Here is a 14,255-nt window from a genome sequence, read left to right as displayed (position 1 = left end):
ATAAATGTTGAACACAAAAAATGTGGGTAAGTTTTAAATAAATAAATGTTCAATAAACTTTTTAAAGATTCGTGGAAAGCATCATTTATCATTTCTAACTATCCCAGTAAGCATAAAAGAGAAAAGTTAGCACCTGGGAATGAGGTATGTATGAAAACTAAACAGTTGGTTAGTAACTTTCTATTTTTTTCATTTTCAGCTTTGATATAACAGAAACCTTTTTTATATACTTATACGGTTATACGTTATGTTTTATTTAGTAGGTATGTAACCTAGTATTAAAATATTTTTACCGTTTTATGTAGATTAATTTTTGAATCTTCTATTCTATGTCCAAGAATTTATAATAATAATAAAGGAAGCCATATTATAATGGCCATTTACCTTGGATATCTAATTTTTTATACCATAAATTTTTGTCGAAATGTTCTTGGCTAATTAATAATTTAATATTATGTTAACTAGGTAAGTTTTCTATCATAGTGCAGGAATAATATTCTAGTAATTTATTTTTAACTAGCTTTCTGCCCGCGGCTTCGCCCGCGCAGTCAAAGAAAAACCCGCATAGTTCCCGTTCCTGTGGGATTTCCATGATAAAACCTATCCTATGTCCCGGGGTAAAAAGTAGCCTATGTCCTTTCTCGGGTATCAAAATATCTCTATACCAAATTTCATGCAAATTGGTTCAGTAGTTAAGGCGTGATTGAGTAACAGACAGACAGACAGAGTTACTTTCGCATTTATAATATTAGTATGGATAATATTGGTAACCTTTCTTCCACTAATACATCCTTGTAAAATTTTTAGGTTTTTAAGGCTATTTCATCATAATATATGTATATGTCACGGCTAAAGGTAGGTGAGAACATAAACTTAAGATTAGCCGGCTAAACTTAGGTTTATTTTCGACGAGGTGTTAATGTTAGTTTGTTCTATCTTTAGCCGGCTAAACTTAAGTGTAACCGCAGGCCCGTGGCTAAAAATGTCGGGGTGGGTAGATTTGGTTAGCGCCGGGCCGGTGGAGGGCTTGAGGGGCCCGCACAGTGCCAGAAAACACTCGCCCTGTTCCTTACATGTATTATAGTAACCAAATCTACCCACCCCGACTCAGGGCAGAAAGCTGGTGGCTAGGTTAGGTTAGGTTAGAACTCTTAAGACCCGCACGAGCCGAGCGAGCGCAGCGAGCGTGCTGCGGCAGCAGCCGGCGAAGTGCCAGAAAACACTCGCCCTGTTCCTTACATGTATTATAGTAACCAAATCTACCAACCCCGACATTTTTAGCCACGGGCCTGCGGTTACACTTAAGTTTAGCCGGCTAAAGATAGAACAAACTAACATTAACACCTCGTCGAAAATAAACCTAAGTTTAGCCGGCTAATCTTAAGTTTATGTTCTCACCTACCTTTAGCCGTAACATATATAATATGTATATGAAGGTCTACAGAAAAATAGGATAGAAAAGTATGTTATTATATTGTGTAAAAATTTTTTAACTTAAGTAATGTATTTTGAAAAGGTATTTATAGAAATAGCTCACTCTGCCGCGCGGTTTCGCCCGTGGACGGATCCGCAGGCAAAAGCTTGTAAGTATTCATAAAGCTATGTGTTAATTTGGGTAAAATTTTTGATCCCCCAATTTCATTAGGTATTTGAGGTGTCTAATCGATAGCGGGTAGTGACTTTTCATAATAAGCGTGTGAGCGGGATAATTAAACATTTTGGTACGACAATGGCCTAAGATTTTACCTACTTAAATATAGTTGCGTTTTTAGTACAAAAATAACCTTAAAAAATCTTTTTCATTTTCGATTTTCACAAAAATTACGCTTATCCGGCAAAAAGAAAAGCAGTTTTTTTCATTACCCGTTATCGATAAGACATCTCAAAATAATGAAATTCGGGGATCACGATATAAAAATAATAATATAGGCAACACTGTCAAAATAATATCAAAATCCGTTCAGTGGTTTTCGCGTGGAGGAATAACAAACTTACACCAATACATTCATACATTCTTACAAGCTTTTGCTTTTAATATTATGATAAATTAAGTACCTACCTAGGTCGGTAGTAGGATTTATTAAATGTACTAGTATCTATTGTACTTCTGATGTAAGATGTAATTTAACAATCGAGTGATGTAACTAACGTTAATTATTTATTTATTTATTTTACTCTTTAATACAACTAAACAGACTTAGATACTAAAACATACAAAAATATTTGCAAGGAGCAGTTTAGTGTATTTGGCGGCCTTATCATTTAGTAGTGATCTCTTCCAGGCAACCAGGACAGAAGGTAATCAGCTCAATTGAGTTATAAAGATAGGTCGAGACTCGAGAGAGAGTAAAAAAAATAATGATAGATAAACAATTTACTTTACTTTTTAAAAATCTATACTAATATTTATAAAGCTCAAGTATTTGTTTGTTTGAACGCGCTATAGCGCTATAATCTCGGGAACTACTGGTCCGATTTATAAAAATATTTCTGTGGTAGATAGCCCATTTATCGAGGAAGGCTATAGGTTGTATATCATAGAAACTTAAATTGTTTAGTCAAACATCGTAGTAGGAATATATTTTACTAGCGGTCCGCCCCGGCTTCGCCCGTAGTACCTACATATTTCGCAATAAAAGGTAGCCTATGTTCTTTCTCAGGGTCTAAAGATTATCTGTGCCAAATTTCATCAAAATCGATCCAGTAGTTTATGCGTGAAAACCATACATACATACATACATACAAACCTTTCCTCTTTATACTTAATAGTTTAGACAAATAACTGCGCCCCGCGGTATTACCCGCATTGCTCCATGCAAAATTTGAAGTACATAAATGCATTTGAAGACAAAAATTAACTATATTTTAGACTTCGGTATATCGGGTGAAAATGACGCCCCAAGAATTCTTTAAAAAAAATGTGTGCGTGTACTAGTGTAGACACGTAAGAAATGAAACTTCTTTATGACCTATTTTTCAAAAAATAATTTACTATATGCAACTTTACAGAAATACGTCGAATCACGCGTGGTAGGGATAAGAAAAAGATGGCGCGTAACGGAAAAATGTCACGCGTAACGAAATAATGTTACACTAAATTTTTTTTTAACCCCGATAAAGAAGTTGCACTTCAAAAGTTTCACTTAAAAAATATTCAATGTACAGTTTTGACTTTCCTACGATTTCATTACTTGTATAGAATATAGATAGGTACCTAGTAAAGTGTGTTACAGTATATAATAATATCCCCTGTGTCTACAGAACTTGTGTTCATCTTAATCTTTCTTAATACTATTATAAAGGCGAAAGTTTGTAAGGATGTATGGATGTATGGATGTATGGATGTATGGATGTTTGTTACTCTTTCACGTAAAAATTACTGAACCGATTACAATGAAATTTAGCACACATATAGAGGGTAACTTGGATTAACACATAGGATAGGTTTTATCCCGGAAATCCCACGGGAACGGAAACTATGCGGGTTTTCCTTTGAAAACGCGGGCGAAGCCGCGGGCGGAAATCTAGTCTCCCATAATTATATAACGCCATAATGTTGAACAGACCCACGACCATTGCCAAACTTGTTCTATGCTAAACGGCCAACGATACCATCATTATTGTCTATACTCGCTACGTTCCAATTTCTAAATGTAGATCGAAGACATGGGAGCTGTGGAGTCGCTGTTCTCATGTTTTTTTTATAGAGTCGCAGATTAATGTTATTAAAAATGTGTTTGTGTGGTTTCACCTTTCAGTGTTTGATATTTCCTTCTATTTGAAAATAAATGTAATAGTTTAGGTCTATTGTATTTTGTAACATCAATGTTTTTTTAACATGTCCCTTTTAATAGATTCATAAGTCATAACTATTCATTATTCATTTATAAATGAAATACAATGGAAAAGTTTTCTATAACAGTAAGATAAAATTTTGAACTGATTACCCTGAACAAGTAAATATGAAAAGGTAGCCACATCAGTCAGCTTTGATATGAATTTATTATAATTTTAATAAAATATGTAGATATAAGTAGGTACCTAACAATTTCGTTAATTGAATATTTTTCCGATATTAAGTATTTTATGAAATATAAAGCAAGCCAGAATTAATCACTCTATAAACTTAGTATTTTAGGTTCTCATAGGCATTCTTTAAAACTCTTGAAATTTAAAAATAGTTTCAAAACGTCTCCATTCGTACCCCTATTCCCCATCCAAAAACCAAATATGGCGGCGCCGAGTCTAAACAACAAATTGGTTCGATGACGATGCACGACCGCCAAATAATGATATTTACATATTGTTTTGTCACTTTCCACTCTATTATTTATTACTCTTTGTTTTTTACACAGATAATATCAGCTCTTTGCCGCGTTTGTTTGGTAATTTGGCGCGATTGTCTATGGTATTACACATTGTTTTCTTTTCGGCCAGTCACGGTGTAAAGGATTAAGCGGGTGGTATATAAATTGTTCAGTTTATTTGATTACTTTATTCCAATTTCCGGTTGTGTTTTGTTTGATTTTTTTTATTTCAACTAATCCGTGTGTTTTATATAAATAAGAATATATACATAAGCTGTATCAAATCCCTATTAATTCGATTGTTTCAGAAACTGCAGAGAAGATTATAATATACATATGAACTATCCTCGGTTATCGCGTCCTCGCTATTGAGATAAGAAATTAGGTATAAAGTTTTCTGATGAACATAAAATTGAAAAATTGTAATAAATAATTAACTACTCTACTTGAAAAAAATACGATAAGAAATCTACACCTTTACCGAGAGACGTAAGCCTACTTAGTACTTATACATATACCTAACTACTAGCTTTCCGCTCGCGGCTTCGCCCGCGTTTTCAAAGAAAACCCCGCATAGTTCCCGTTCCCGTGGGATTTCCGAGATAAAACCTATCCTATGTGTTAATCCAGTTTACCCTCTATAAGTAGGTATGTGTGCTAAATTTCATTGTAATCGGTTCAGTAGTATTTGCGTGAAAGAGTAACAAACTTATACCTACATACCTACACATACACATACATCCATCCTCACAAACTTTCGCATTTATAATATTAGACAAGTAGTAGGTATTAGTATATACTACTTAACGGAAGACGCTTCATTTTTATTATTTTTATCTCGACGGTTTGAACTCGCTCACAAGTCACAATATAAAAAACAAATAAATTGAAACTTTCTATAAGTACATAGATAATAAATACATCATACTCTATACTCTATGACAATGTAATGGCTGCTTTAATATTTTCTCAATGACATCTGAATTACTACCAATATCCTGCGCTTACGTCACTTGTGACCATTTATTAGATATTATTGTTCTGTGAACGCAGGACAATGGTTATTCCTAGTAATAAACAATAGTCGTTTATTTTATGTTATTTTAATTTTTATTTAATAGGTTTCTTCTTGATTTTTAATATAACAGTACCTGAGTAACTATAGTTTTTCTACGACTGTAAAAATTTAGATTATTTTTGAAGTGAAAATTTTTTAGGCGCGTTGAGAGTAAGTCATGGCAATACCGTCACGTCACGTAAGGCAACGATATTGGTATCTTTGAATCTTGCCAAAGAAGTTTCACTTCCGTAAGATCAGGACCAAAAACTTCATTTACGTAACTTATAAGCGCAAAATCAATATCCTGTGTAAAAATTTATAGCAAACTAATCAATTATCGGACTTTCAAATTCGGTACAAAGTTTTTAACAAGGGCACAAAATGTTTAGGATTCAATATTTTCATCTAATTTTTTTTACTATTAGATATACAGGGTGTCCCACTGTTGGTATACTAAGCTCAAAAGAGGTTATAGTTTTGCATACGCTGAATACGTAAAAAATACTTATAAAATTCCAGACGCATTTTTTTTCAAAAAGATGAATTCTTAAAACTCTATGTGTACAGTGTACACCCATAACAAGCAACCCGCCTAACTTTGCCACCAGCACGTGAGCTTTCGTTTAAGATTATGTTTTCATAGACAAAATGCTCATATTAGAGAAGTGATATGCCTCCTGCGCGAAGCTAGAGATGAAAACATAGATTTTCAGGAAAAATGTAGCAAAAAATTTTTGACGTAATTTTGTTGTTTAAGTATTTTTTACGTGATTAGTGTTTGCAAAACTACAAGTCCCTTCGCTTTTAGTATACCAATAGTGGGACACCCTGTATATTTACAGTAAATTTTTTATTTTAAATATCGAATCAATCAATTCAAAACACTCAGAAAGGGATTCAATTCTGTTTTTAATTTTTATTTATATTTTACTTTTGTTGGATACGAAAGAAAACTTAAAAAAGTCATTTTGGACGTTATTTAATAGGTACTTATAACAAATTATGTGATTGAAAATTTCTTCCCATTGCGCAATGTCATGGATAATTCTGCTCTTAAAACAATAAACTACCTATTAAGTAATAATAATACATAATTACTCCAAATTATGGCTTAGGTTACAAAAAATCTCTCTTTTAAGTTACAAAATATAATCACGAAAAAAATATAGAGTAAAACGTTCAAAAAATCCAAGCAACGCCGGACTAACAAGCTTGTATGTAATGTAAATTGAGCAATCCTGCACGACCAATACTATTGTTAGTTAGAATTCGGCCTATTTAGTCGTTATGACTCATTCGATAGACGTTAAGAATGTACAATCACCTAATAACCGTGTTGTTAAGCTACTTCACATACCTACCTCAATCTATCCTACTAATATTATAAATGAAAAGTTTGTGAGGATGGATGTTTGTTACTCTTTCACGCAAATACTACTGAACCTATTACGATGAAATTTGGTAGGTAGCTGAAGACCCAGAATAACTACTTTTTATCCCAGAAATCCCAGCGGAACAGGAACTATGCGGGTTTTTCTTTGATACCGGGCGAAGCCGCGGGCGGAAATCTAGTCTATAGGTAATAAAAAATCATGATGTAGAGTCTAAATTACGTTAGTTGAGAAATTATCTATTTCACTGTTGTGTAGTGCAGGTAAGTTCAAAGAAAAGGTTTTTTTTTATACTATTTTAGCCTAGGGCATAAAAAAGTAGCAGTTAGTTGTTATGAAAATGCAAATCAATTTGCTAAATCCATTGAAAAATTTTATTTGCATGTATAGAATTATCACAATTTTTCAGTTCAATCAGTGTTTGCATTTTCTATGGTAAATAACGCAGAGTGTAAACAATAATAATTAACTATCTTATAATTAATTATTGACTAATTATTACTCAAAAGTCAGTCACCTAATTAAATGACACCTAATTATAAAATACAATAGCGCTCAAAAAAAAAACATACTCATTCTCTATTCTCTATGGTTAAAAATAAAAATTGTCAAATTTAGGCGCGAACGCACATTCTATTTTTAAAAATAAAAGCTTACACCACACAGGTGGAACTATAGTGGGCCATATAATAGATTATAGCTTCCGATTTGTACAAGCCAGCATGCTAATGAAACGTTGAGGTCAGGCAAGCGGATACAGATGATATATTGGAGTGATGAGTTGAGCGGGAATATGGACAGGTGACTAATAGGTACCACAGATACTATACTCTAATACTAAGTACTTATTATAATATTTAAATTTGGTGTACTTTTATTTTTGAATAAAGAGTTTTTGTTAAGCCTGGCGTACCATGGAATGTACAGAAAAATAAGTATTTATAATAGGTCTACATTTTATTTAGTAGAAAGTGGAAGGAAAGACATTATAAAATATAAGTTTCCCGCTGATTTTGCTTGGACGCTTTTAAAAGACGCTTCTTGTCTTTTCAATACAGTACAAGCTACTATATTATGTATTCTGTGGTACTAGTTAAAAAATCATTAACTTAATATGTATGTACAATCAACTTTAATAAGTTGAAACACGGATGAAAAATTCGAGTTTGAGTTTTATTTTTATCCAATACGGTGCGTTTACATCAAACGAATATAAAGCAAGAGCATTCTTTCGTGATCTTTTAGTGTAAACGAAAACTCGTATTCAGTGTTGTTCCGTATTAGAACATTCAATAAAATCTTTTCGAACGCACTAAGAACAACAAAAGAATGCTCTACGCCTGTTTACACTAAAATAATTTGACCTGTTAGAATGAGCATTTGCTCGTTTGATGTAATTTATGCACAGTTAGAAAATTAAATGCTCTAAGTTTCAACTCAAGGAAAGTCCATGCAACATACTTCAATATTATGCATTCAATCAAGCATTCAATACACAAATGACATTTAATTGTCCGCCATTTTGAATTAGTGCCGCCAAAAAAGGTCGTCTTTGTTACGCTAATTTGTCATAACAATGGCGCTATTGATTATTAATTATTATTGTACATTACTCATTTTAATTTGAATATCAATAATAGGATAGCATAATATTTTAATTTATTTTTAGCACATTATAAGAAATTTAGATTGAAATCTAACTGTCCTTTTTTTACAAGAACAGCCAGACTAGCCAGACAGACGGGCAGCTTGTTTATTAGAATAAACTTCATTTACTTTTACTATTTCTATTGCTCAACTTAAAAATATTGGAAAAAAAATTTATCTACTTGAAAAATCCCTAACAGGCAAACAAGATAATAAGTAGGTAAGTATACTTTTAATATACTTGTAATACAATTCTCACATAAAATAATAATATACTTTACTCATTATGAATTTATAACGAAAATTATTGAAACCTACTTAGTTACATCTCTAAAGATTTGTTTGGGTACAAGGTAAATAAAACAGCAAATAGAAATTGTTACATAAATCTTACTTATTTAAATAATATAAATTTACAACTTAATTATATCGACTATAATACAAAATTGTATTTTAATATATTATCGACAAAATCAGTTCACTCTAACCGAAATAGAAAAATGAGTACGAAGCCCAAAATAATAATTAATATTATGCAAATAATTTCCGTCTTGTATGAGACAATAGATGAAGAATCGAAATTATCATAATAAAGAGATTTGTTCACTAGTGAGAGGGCACCGGACGCTGGCTAGATGTAGCGTCAGCAAAACAAACAAAAATATTTTTCAATTTAATATTTGAAGTGAAACTTCTTTATCGGGGTTGGAAAAAAATTTAGTGTAACATTTTTTCGTTACGCGTGACATTTTTCCGTTACGCGCCATCTTTTTCTTATCCCTACCACGCGTGATTCGACGTATTTCTGTAAAGTTGCATATAGTAAGTTATTTTTGGAAAAATAAGGTCATAAAGAAGTTTTACTTTTTACGTGTGTACACTACACACGTAAGACACACGCACACATTTTTTTTTTATTTCATTGAATTAACAATACATTTTGTTTAGTATTTAAAGTTACGTATTATTTTGTTGAGTTGTTAATGTAATATATTTATTTGTTCGTTAATCATCAATTCAAATTACGCGTGTTATTATTATGTTGCATGCATGCATGTTGAAATAATGTTTTAGCCTTGAAAATTATTTAAAACTAGCGGTCCGCCCCGGCTTCGCCCGTGGTACATATTAACGTTTTCTCTACATAAAAACCATCCTCGTACTTCAAGGAATATAATAAAAAAAGAATTATCGAAATCGGTTCAGCCGTTCTCGAGTTATGCGCTTACCAACACATTTTGCGATTCATTTTTATATATAAGACTAGCGGTCCGCCCCGGCTTCGCCCGTGGTACATATTTACGTTTTCTCTACATAAGAACCATCCTCGTACTTCAAGGAATATAATAAAAAAAGAATTATCGAAATCGGTTCAGCCGTTCTCGAGTTATGCGCTTACCAACACATTTTGCGATTCATTTTTATATATAAGATTAAATAAAATATGTCTCAGTCTAACACGAATAATGAAATGGCTGATCAGCTTACATTGCCTGCTTGTAAATATGGTAAAAACTATACAGCAAACAGATTTTTAACATAATTTTCACTAAACACATTGAGATAAAGAATGAAGTTCTCGACCTAAGAAGTTGTAGATTGTAGAATAATTACTAATATCAATATTTTTTGAGCCTCGGATGGATGGAGCAGCTGATTTTCTGGAAATGTATGAAGAGAAAGCCTTTTGTTCAGCAGAAAAGACAACGTTTTGTATCAAAATTTTGGAACAGTAAACATAAATAAATAACCGTTTCTTCTTCCATTTTGCAATGTTGCCAGGGGTAAAATTTAATTTAAAAAAAATTGAAAGATTAAAATCCAAATTAAAACGGACATTAGTTTCTTTAAATTGAATTTGAATGAAATCATAATTTAAATATTTATACCTTTATAAGAACTACTAGCGGTCCGCCCCGGCTTCGCCCGTGGTACATATTTCGCAAAAAAAGGTAGCCTGTTCTTTCTCAAGGTCTAAAGATTGTCTGTGCCAAATTTCATCAAAATCGGTCCAGTAGATTATGCGTGAAAACCATACATACATACAAACCTGTCCTCTTTATAATATTAGTATAGATAAAAAAAAACTGTTTTGCCGACCGTACACTCGTGAAGGCACGCAACCAGCTACACTAAATAATCCATTCCGATATTGAATGTATTATCAATTGGTATTTAGGCAGACATGATTGATTTTTTAACTTCCATGTACCTTTAACAACATATAATAATATAATATCTATACGAGTACGTGCTAGTACTTTACTATTTGAGTTATGTATTTATTTGTGGGTGGTTTTGACATTTTTTATGACGTCATAGAAATTCTTTCTAAAATATAATGTTATGTAAGCACATCTGTTCTCAAGATTTGCGCTTATCAACACATTTGGCGATTGTTTTTATATAGAGTACTAACGGTCCGCCCCGGCTTCGCCCGTGGTACATATTTATGTTTTCTCTACATAAGAACCATCCTGGTACCGGTCAAATGTGGCTACTTGACCACATTTTTTTACTTTTTCTTAGCTAACTTATTTATGTTAAACTTTTATTAACATTTTATGATTTGTTCATATCATGAATGATTTCATCATTCACTTTTACTAGGTATTTCTTTAAAATATATTGAATCTGATATTATTTACAAATAAACGTAACACAGGTCAAGTTGACACTGATGTGGTATCTTGACCTTGCACATCAGTTTTCATAGGTAGGTGCTTAACATTCTTATTTTAGGCTAAGTTGCTATTATTTTTTAAGTCTTCGACTTTTTAAATATTGCAGCCCGAAGCTTTACAATAAACTGTTAGGCTCTGGCTACCTGGTCAAGTTGCCACGGGATTTGTAATCTTTCTTAATACTATTATAAAGGCGAAAGTTTGTATGGATGTATGGATGTATGGATGTATGGATGTATGGATGTATGGATGTTTGTTACTCTTTCACGTAAAAACTACTGAACCGATTACAATGAAATTTAGCACACATATAGAGGGTAACTTGGATTAACACATAGGATAGGTTTTATCCCGGAAATCCCACGGGAACGGGAACTATGCGGGTTTTCCTTTGAAAACGCGGGCGAAGCCGCGGGCGGAAATCTAGTAATTTCATACAAAGCATCACATGTCGGATAGGGTTGTCACAAACAAAACACAAATTTTCATGAACTATTTATTTATTAAACTAAATTTAATACATATGTATATGTATATTACTTAATACTTATAGGTAATTATTAATAGGTAAGGAAACATTTATTTTTCATTAGAAATATGCTAAATCGTTGTCATCAAAGAGAGTATAAGTATCTGGATTGTCCGAAATTTGCAGCAAATTTATTGATTTTACTATGCAAAACTCGAAACAGATAAAAAAAGGAAAAAATGCAGTAGCGTTATTTTTTTGTGTCAACCCTAGGCGTAGGTCAAGTTGCCACGCAGCGGTCAATGGCAACTTGACCTAACCTGAGGCATCAATGCCCAAGCAAATATTTCGACAGATGAGCCTAAAATTGGATAGTTCCCACTGTAAAATCAATCTCTAGGGTTTATTACACAACACATCAAAACTGTACTCACCTGAGATGTGCAGTTTAAGCTCTACAAACATAATAATACTACACCGGCAAAAGATCCTTAGTCACAGTCACACTTCGATACGTTATATTGCGAGAACCAACAGCGTTACCGCTTTAAAAATAAAATATGTTGCCAATTAATATTTTAAAAACCTACCAACATCGATACGTTAGGTCATTTGCTTTCAACTCTACAAAATTTGATATTTTGTTGTTAAACGGAAGGTGTGGTCAAGTTGCCAAGTAAAGGTCAAGTAGCCACATTTGACGTACTTCAAGGAATATAATAAAAAAAGAATTATCGAAATCGGTCCACCCGTTCTCGAGTTATGCGCTTACCAACACATTTTGCAATTCATTTTTATATTATAGAAGATAGACAAATACGGCTAGCCTATACTCTATAATCTATACTCTTTAAGAAATATACTGTACTAGCTGTGCAGTTTTACCCGCATTGATCCGCTCCTGTAGCCTCCTATAGCCTTCCTCGATAATGGGCTATCTAACACCGAAAGCATTTTTCAATTCGTACCAGTAGTTCCTGAGATTAGCGCGTTCAAACAAACAAACTCTTCAGCTTTATAATATTAGTAAGTAGTTAGTATATATACGTCTAGCCTAGTATAATAAATACTCCTTCAGAACTACCTATACAGTATTATAATAAATGAGTACTAGGTACTCAACGCAAAAACAATTATAATATCTATAAGGTTCCGACAAACGTGGCCCCATGACGCACAGCAATTAGAAGTGCATTGAGGATGCATATCACATACCACCTTTATGCTGCCGACGGACGCGTAATGCATTCGCTGTACGACAATTATAGTATATGGGTATAACCGCGAAAAATTGTCCCGTTACATTCATGACATCATAACAAACGTTACATACATGACTGAATGTTACTTACATGACCATTATAAAGCTTAGTACATATATCAGTTATCTTTTCTTCCTAGCATTAAAAAGTTAACGTCGACATGGTGTCTTACACTCACACGACAGGAAAAAATGGAGATATAGGTAGGTAAAACCAATTCATATCATAAAATAATGAATTAAAACAAAAAGATGCATAAATCAAAATTGTATTGAAAAAAATTGATATTTTTATCCGCTTTTTATTCCTTTCTGCATTTTTCGTTTGTAGTTCTTTATATTTCTCGGGATTTTGAACTTGTAACTTCTCTCGATATTTTTTTTGCCTTTCGGCATTCGTCAACGCCATCTGTAATTTGATTTTCTCATTTGAAAAAATAATTAATAAAAAAACTTAAAAAAAACCCGACTGACACTGCAAATTCATAACACGCAGTCGGAGGCTACACGGCTACAAAATATTACTGGCCTCTACCCATTCTATACATCTTATATAGCCTCCGACTGCGTGTTATGAATTTGCAGTGTCAGTTTTTTATTTTTTTTATTAATTATTTTATTTTATTCTTTTTTTTTGTACAATCAGGTAAAAAATATTAAGGTAATGGAAAACTATAGATAAAGACCAACCCAATGATATCTTGCACATCGAAATCCGTTCAGCCGTTTAGATTTGAAAATATTATCGTCCTTTTTTCGCGCAATTTTTTAATAGACCTATGTGTTCTAAGCCTAACAACATGTCATGACTGTAACGTAACACATTTCGTTACACATCGTTACAATCATGACAAAAAATGCGGGCGACATAACCTTAAATTAAAATTACTACTCGATTGTGAATGCTAAGAACCACGAAGTAGTCTTATTCTTTAGTTTTATAGTAAACCTACGTAAAGATTTATAATAATAAGACAGAATATATATACTTACCTCGCAATCGAACACTTTAAATACCCTTTTTTCGAGCGACAAATCTCACATCAACACAAAACACCATTTCTCTCAAAGAAAAAATGGCTGCTTTTGTTTTTTAAATGTTGCCAGCATGCCAAATAGTGTTGCCACTCAATAAAATAAGAGAAGGATTCTGATAATTCTTATAGTATGGCAGTTAGAGACGTTACATACGTGACGTTACACACGTATAAAAAAAGTGGACAGTTTTTAAAATAATAATAAAAAATCGATTAAGGCCTTGTGCATTAAAAGATTTTTATGTACATGTTGAATAAGAACCGAATAACTTAAATTTTTCATAAAAATGCGAGTCAGTCATACCATTTCGTAGGGGTTATCAGTTTTTGTCACAAGGGTGTTAGGTGGACAAATATTTTTTATATGGACAGAAAAGTGGAGCCAGTAAAAAAAATATA

This window comes from Colias eurytheme, chromosome 28 (assembly GCF_061535395.1).
Source record: "Colias eurytheme isolate Ceu_HAF_F1 chromosome 28, ilColEury1 Martin Lab GWU primary, whole genome shotgun sequence".
Taxonomy (NCBI): Eukaryota; Metazoa; Arthropoda; class Insecta; order Lepidoptera; family Pieridae; genus Colias; species Colias eurytheme.
The sequence above is the reverse complement of the archived record's forward strand: the minus strand, read 5'-3'. Positions refer to the sequence as shown.